Raw genomic sequence first — 6567 nt, forward strand, 5'->3', positions numbered from 1 at the left:
TTTCTTTACCACAGTTGATTGAGATTTTAATCAAGGGGCTGAAAGAGAAGGAAATTGCCGAACTGACATTTCAGTACCGCACTGACGTTTTGGTTCCAAAATGCCATTGAAAGCAAAGGGGAACTGACGTTCTGGTTCCAAAAAGTCGGTACGGTCCGTTTGTATGTGATTTGACAGTTGCTTCAGTCCTTTGATTTTAATGATTTTTGTTTAGGTACATAATTGCCGGTCTATTTCGTCATTATAAAGTGCGTTGATACCATTTGACAGATATCCATTTGGCCGTGATTCCAACAACAACAAGCAAAACAAGTTTACGATTGGCAAGAGGTAAGTACCCAACAAACACTTTTTGCTGAATAAACGGTGAACAAATATCGTGGTTCAATTTTTAATCAGCAATCTGGCTGAAAGAAGGTCTCAAAAATTCACTAATTCACGTGTCTTCAGCCTTTAATCATCTTGATCTGGAGAAGTTATTCAGCAAACGTCATTAAACGTCAATTGACGGATCTTCAAAAAAATAAAAATAAAAAAAAAGTCAAATGTCTGTCTGTCTGTCAGATGTTTAGCACTCACTTTTTCCCCTCTGTGTTGTTTTTTTTTCGTTTCAACTGCCCCGACTTTTAAACCTCCGGCTTGTTAGTCGCATGCCGCAGTACGCAGAACCAATCATGAAGTCTGCGGCGCGATGAAAATTTGTCGATCTTAAGCGACCAACATGCCTCTCAACCGAATATTTTTTTAAAAATAAGTGTGAGAGAAATGATCTTTTTTTCAGTTTTGGGCACCAAAAATAAAATTTGTGAGAAAATTTATTCTTTATTTCAAAATTAAGCTAAATGAGAAATTATAAAAAAAATCTCATTGCATAAAGAAAACAAAAACTCCCCTCTTATTCCAATCAAGCCGCCATCATGCAAGGCAATTTTACCACAGTTCACAGTCTGTCAAATTCCAATGGTAGCGAATGGTTGAACAAAGGCTGAAATAGTGTTATGGAAGCAACTCTTCAACTCCTTTCATTGGCTGCACTGAGACTTCTTTAAACGCTGAAACATGGTTATAGTTTGTCTTTATTCAACCATTAAGCTGAAGCAGCAATTACGCTTTAGCTCAGCTTTTGTTCAGCGAATTGCCTTTCTTAAGCAACCAAAATGTTTATTGGGTAGTTTGAATTTCTTAACTTTTTTTTGTTTTTCTTTTAGGTTCTTCTCTATGGACTTTCTTCCGATTACTTTGATTGGAAAAGAATGATTCAACACGTCTAGAAATATGGATTATATTGAGAACAAGGTAAGTGGTAAAATCAAATAGTTATAATTCAGTTTTCTTCTCCTCTATTTTAGCTCTTTCTCCTACATTCGCTCTTGCCTCTACACTAGTTGTAAATTAAGTAGATGAAATCATCGTTGAATCTAGACGGCCGCTGAACTGTGCATCCTTGTTGACGCCGTGTAACAACTTTTCTTGTATTTGTCTCCAAATCGTGATGCATTTCTCCCGGCAAAGAAGCTGACGTCCCGAGATTGGGATTGTCAAGAAATGGTAGCTCTGTGAAACCTGGATCCGGATTATCTGCGATTTCGTTTGTCAATTCATCGGTCAATTCACGAGAGTCGTTTATTGGTGCTTTTTTTACATCATCCACCTTTCGGCAGTACTGGATACCGCCCCGACTCGCGATTACGATTTTTGCCCCTTGTCGAGCTACAACCTTAAATCTTTCTTTGGAGAATGTTGGATCAGTTTTCAATTTACGAGGTTGAGCCATTAGTACCGTGTCACCAATTTTTATATCAGAATCTGATGCACCGCGAGAAGAATCTGCATACTTTTTATCAGTAAGTTTGGTTTCCGCGTCGCGTTCGCGAATGTCTTCAACATCAATTCATTTAGAACCGTTATGATTCCATAGGCTGGGAAACGTTCCGCGGAATTTCCACCCCACCATCAGTTCAAATGGGGTTACACCGAGACGTGAGTGGGGTACTAGTGTATTGTGCCTATGTACATACTCTTGGAGGGCTTTCCTCCAGTTCGAGCCTTCTAATTGTGCTGCAGCTAAGGCTTTTATCAGACCTTGGTTCTGTCTTTCCACTAGACCATTCGTTTGCGGATTTAGTGGTATAGATTTACGCACTTTTACACCCCTGGCCTCCCAAAAGTTTACAAAGCCAGACCCCTGAAAAGGTGGACCGTTATCACTCTGCAATACTAGAGGGCATCCCCAGAGCTTGAATATCTCGCAGAGAGCTGCATTGGTGCTCCCTGCATCGGTGTTTTTCATCTCAACAACAGACAAAAATCGTGAGTGCGTATCAACAGCAACGAGGAACTCCCCAGAACCACACTTGGGAACTGCCAGGAAATCAATTTGCACGATTTCCCAAGGACCTTCTGGCATCTCTCTCGGTGATAATGGCAATGGTGGGTTCTTTTTTGACAATAGAGCACAAGTTTCACAGTCCTTTACAAAACGCACTGTGTCCAGGGACATCCCCGGCCACCAAAAATATTCCCGCATTATTTTTTTCATGGCGGTTTCGCCCACGTGACCCTCATGTGCATATTTTAAAGCTTGTAGCCGAAGATTTTGCGGTAAAATAACTCTGTCCCCTTTGAAAAGCGAGGATCCTAGCGAATAAATGGTTTTCCGCTGAGCTTCAAACTTTCTGAGCTCTTTTGGCCAATAATTTGAAATCAACGCTTCGTGAACCATCTGAATTTCCTGATCCATTTCCGAACACTTTTCTATATCTTCCCACACACCAAAAATTTTATAAAATTAAACGTGCCAGAAACGCTTGATCACCTATTTTTTTTATCCTAATCATGAAAAGCTATAATTTTACATCAATTCGAATATAAACAACACACACACAAACACAAATCACCAATTCATAAATTTATACGATCTTTATGGATTAGAAGACCTATTTTTGAGCTTACCTAATCTAGAATGCAAATAATTTTACATCGAATAAAATTTAATCCGTTCGATGCGTTTTGTCAATCGGACCAAATTGACAAAGATGGCGGTAATCAAATTCGCAAGTTTATAATTTGTTCCATATTGGGTTCAATCACCATGACTGGCTGCTCGATTGCTCTAAAATTGAACGGTGTTTGTTTTGCAGTGCAGTGGCAACCGCTGTAACTAAACGGAATAAGTGTGAAAAGTGAAAATTGTCAAAAGTAAAATTTTGCATGTCAACAAAAACATCCATTATTCCGCGGAATCTGCTTTATTTTCTAGCTGATTTGAAACGCTTTGTGGGAACCGGATTGATCGGTAGCACCGGTGCCAGCAACTAAGGTAAGCAATAATCTGAACAACGGAAGTGGGATTGTTGCAAAGACCGGGATCGATGGATTTCTTAAAGGCATCGCGGAACAGCTGGCTACCAAGATTCCGCTGCATCGCTTCGAGGGAGTTTAAGAGAAGTTCAATGATGATGAGCAACTGCATAAATATTTATCTACCAAGGTTTGTAACGTAACTATTCAAAATATGTCTTGTCAATTTTTGTTTTAATCAATCTTATCTTATTACAGGTATCGGTTGTCAAAGTTTTTTTGTATTGGAAGCTGTGATATCGATGAAAAAAATTTCTCCAGCCAAAGGTAACTCTTTTTAAATTTCATAAATTAGAACAGTTTATCTGTTCAATTCCTTATTTCAGATTCCAGTGGGCACGAGCGTTTGGCATCAACTGACCGGGCTCTATCGGGATCTAGTCGAACGGATGACAACGTACTTGGCCGAAGTATCTCGCTCGATGCGGAAAGTGCTTCAGATACTCTTCAGATCCCCCCTCCCTCCCTAGCCGATTGTCGCAGAACGGCACCGGTGGCAAAGCATGGGTTAGCGACTCATGATACAACATGAGCAAACCATTTCCGTGACGTTACTATCACTTGTGGATTCGTCGGCTTCAGATGAAAACTCGTTGGTTTACCAGACTGATCAGGTGGCGGGATAAAAAGGTAATACAAACTAAGTAAATTTATTTTGGAACACACACTTACGATGAAAGGAATATTGGTGGTTCACATGCAATTGGTATTTTTAAATCTCTACACCTGAAACATATTCATACCACAAAGAACTTCATACTACTTACGATGTTAATAATATCATCTTCACTTATGCAACTACTGAAATTCATTTAGGCAATGGCATGTATCGTGCATGGAAACGCCTGCATTGACGACTCTTATGAATTCTATAAATGCTTTTATCTGAGCTAATTTTCCGAGCAGTTAGCAGCAGTTTTATATGTCAAACAAACGAGACTTTTCCTTTCCATTATCTGTGTTGTCCGAACAATGTTTAAATATAAGCGCTTATCGAGGTTTAACTAACGCCTAGCCTGGTGAAACTGCTTGGAAAATTAGCACAGATAAAAGCATTTATAGATTTCATAGGAGTCGTATACCTTCAGGCGTTTCAATGCACGATACATGTCATATATGAATTTCAGTAGTTGTATAAGTGAAGGTGATTTTATTAACACCGTACGTAGTATGAATATTTTTCACGTGTAGAGCATGTAGATATTCATGACTAAGAATAAGATCATATAAAAAAAACCAATTGTAATCTTTGAATTTTTTACGAATATTGTGATTGAACTTCATCTTCTTTTTTATTTGATCTCATTCTGTATTTTTTAATGGTAACCTCAACATATGTTGCTTCAAGTTTTTTGATGTTGTTCATTTGAATCCTTCTTTAAAAATCTGATTGCGATCATGACTATACTGAATTTTGATGATTATTTTGATTTTTACTCTCAATCACTCAAATAGAATACTGTTTCTAATTCTTATACTTATTTTTTTTTTAAACTGAAAGTGAAATTGAAAATTTTAATTGGCAAAACTAGCTACCTCATTTTCAATTCACGGAATGCAATAAAGAATTAAAATTTGGTACAGGAATTAAAATAAAAAATACACTTGTGAAACATTATAAGTATTAATATTGTTAGTCAAAACAATTTCAATTTTTTTAAATGTATTTTTTTAATTTCCGTGTTTGTTGATTTTTTTCTCCAACAGTTCAATTACGACATGAATTCACTATAGGGGCATATTCATCGCTAGTGCACTTTATTATCCTGACGAAGTGTGATTTATAATGTAAAATATTTTTAAAAGATTGTAAGTTATTATTTTCTTCCAAATAAACAATCAATAAACGAAAATTCGGTCTGTGTTATACATATACATAGAAATTAATCTTCTCTTATGAAATATCACAATGGTTCAATATATATATATCTCTCAATATTTACGTCTTTGCAAATATATAGCTAAAACTATCAAATGACAAGTAAATTAAATTTTATGATAAACTCAATGTATTTCATGCCCCATGCGATGTTTTAATTTCGTACATCTAATGTTACATTAATGTAAATAAACTTCGTAAAAAATCATAAGGCTAATGTTTTAGGTAAATTTACTTACTTACTTCATGCATTAAGCTTCCGGTAGCACAAATTTTTAGAGAAATATATTTTCATGGTCATAAATATTTAGTAAGAATTTTGTAAAAATACTTTTTATTAAATATTATCTTCACATTATTGAAATCGCATTAAAGCTTTATGTCATTTCATTTCAATAATTTTAAACATTAATAACGTTTAATAACTAGTATTTTTGCAAACTGAAACATAACCAAAATTTATGTCCATGCAAATGTTTTTCTCTAAAAATTTATGGTTCCGAAAGCTTCTGTCATCAAAATTTAACAGAACGCTACGTTATTTCCGAGAAAATCTAAATTTATGTCAAAAAAGATGCTTTCCTTTTGTGCGTCCCCTTAGACAGAAATTTACATCATCGTTGATATAATATTATATCAAATATGACATTTAATTTATGTCAAAGAATTTATGGCTTCAAGCGTTTCTGTTTTTCATGATGTAATTTTAGGTCAAAAGTGATGCTTCAATTTTGTGCATCCAATTTGACATAAATTTACACCAAAAAATTAATAGTGTGCAGGTAATCTGCATTATTGCGGCATCAAGGGAGAAAATCAGATGAGCATCGTCGTTATCATCAAAGGGAATTGCATTTTGCGATTCTTTGATTAGCCGTGAAAGAGCATCCGCAATATTTTCCTTGCCGGGTACTCTTTTAACTACGAAATCAAATGGCTGAAGGCGTAGTGCCCATGTTTCAGCGCGAGTTACGGCTCGTTTGCCGAGTCTGTGGTTTGTATTGAATATGTACTCATTAGCTTCCGCATCTGACCGGATAACGAAAGACCGCCCGAGGAGATAGAACCGGAATCGCTCTACTCCCCAGACTATGGCTAGAGCCTCTCTTTGAATTTGCGGATAGTTGTGTTCTGCAGTCGTAAGCGTTTTAGATGCACATGCGATGACCCTCGGAGATCCCTTTTGGTCGAACTGTACAAGGACTGCTCCGAGACCGAAAGGACTAGCATCAACATATAGTTCCGTCCTATCTGTGGAATTGTAGTATCCGAGAGTTTTAATTGCTTTCAAAGCCTTATTACGCAAATTGTTGAATTCGCGTTCTTCA

At 36.6% G+C, this 6567-nt stretch overlaps 1 long non-coding RNA gene across 1 annotated transcript; it reads left to right on the forward strand.

The window, feature by feature from the left end:
* Positions 1 to 3222: 3222 nt before the first annotated feature.
* LOC129743792 (uncharacterized) lies at positions 3223 to 5194 on the forward strand. Its single transcript, XR_008736681.1, has 4 exons — positions 3223 to 3490; positions 3559 to 3627; positions 3687 to 3990; positions 5068 to 5194. It is a non-coding gene; the product is annotated as an uncharacterized LOC129743792 (long non-coding RNA).
* Positions 5195 to 6567: the final 1373 nt, after the last annotated feature.

The sequence above is a fragment of the Uranotaenia lowii genome, chromosome 1 (genome assembly GCF_029784155.1).
Source record: "Uranotaenia lowii strain MFRU-FL chromosome 1, ASM2978415v1, whole genome shotgun sequence".
In the NCBI taxonomy this organism is placed as follows: domain Eukaryota; kingdom Metazoa; phylum Arthropoda; class Insecta; order Diptera; family Culicidae; genus Uranotaenia; species Uranotaenia lowii.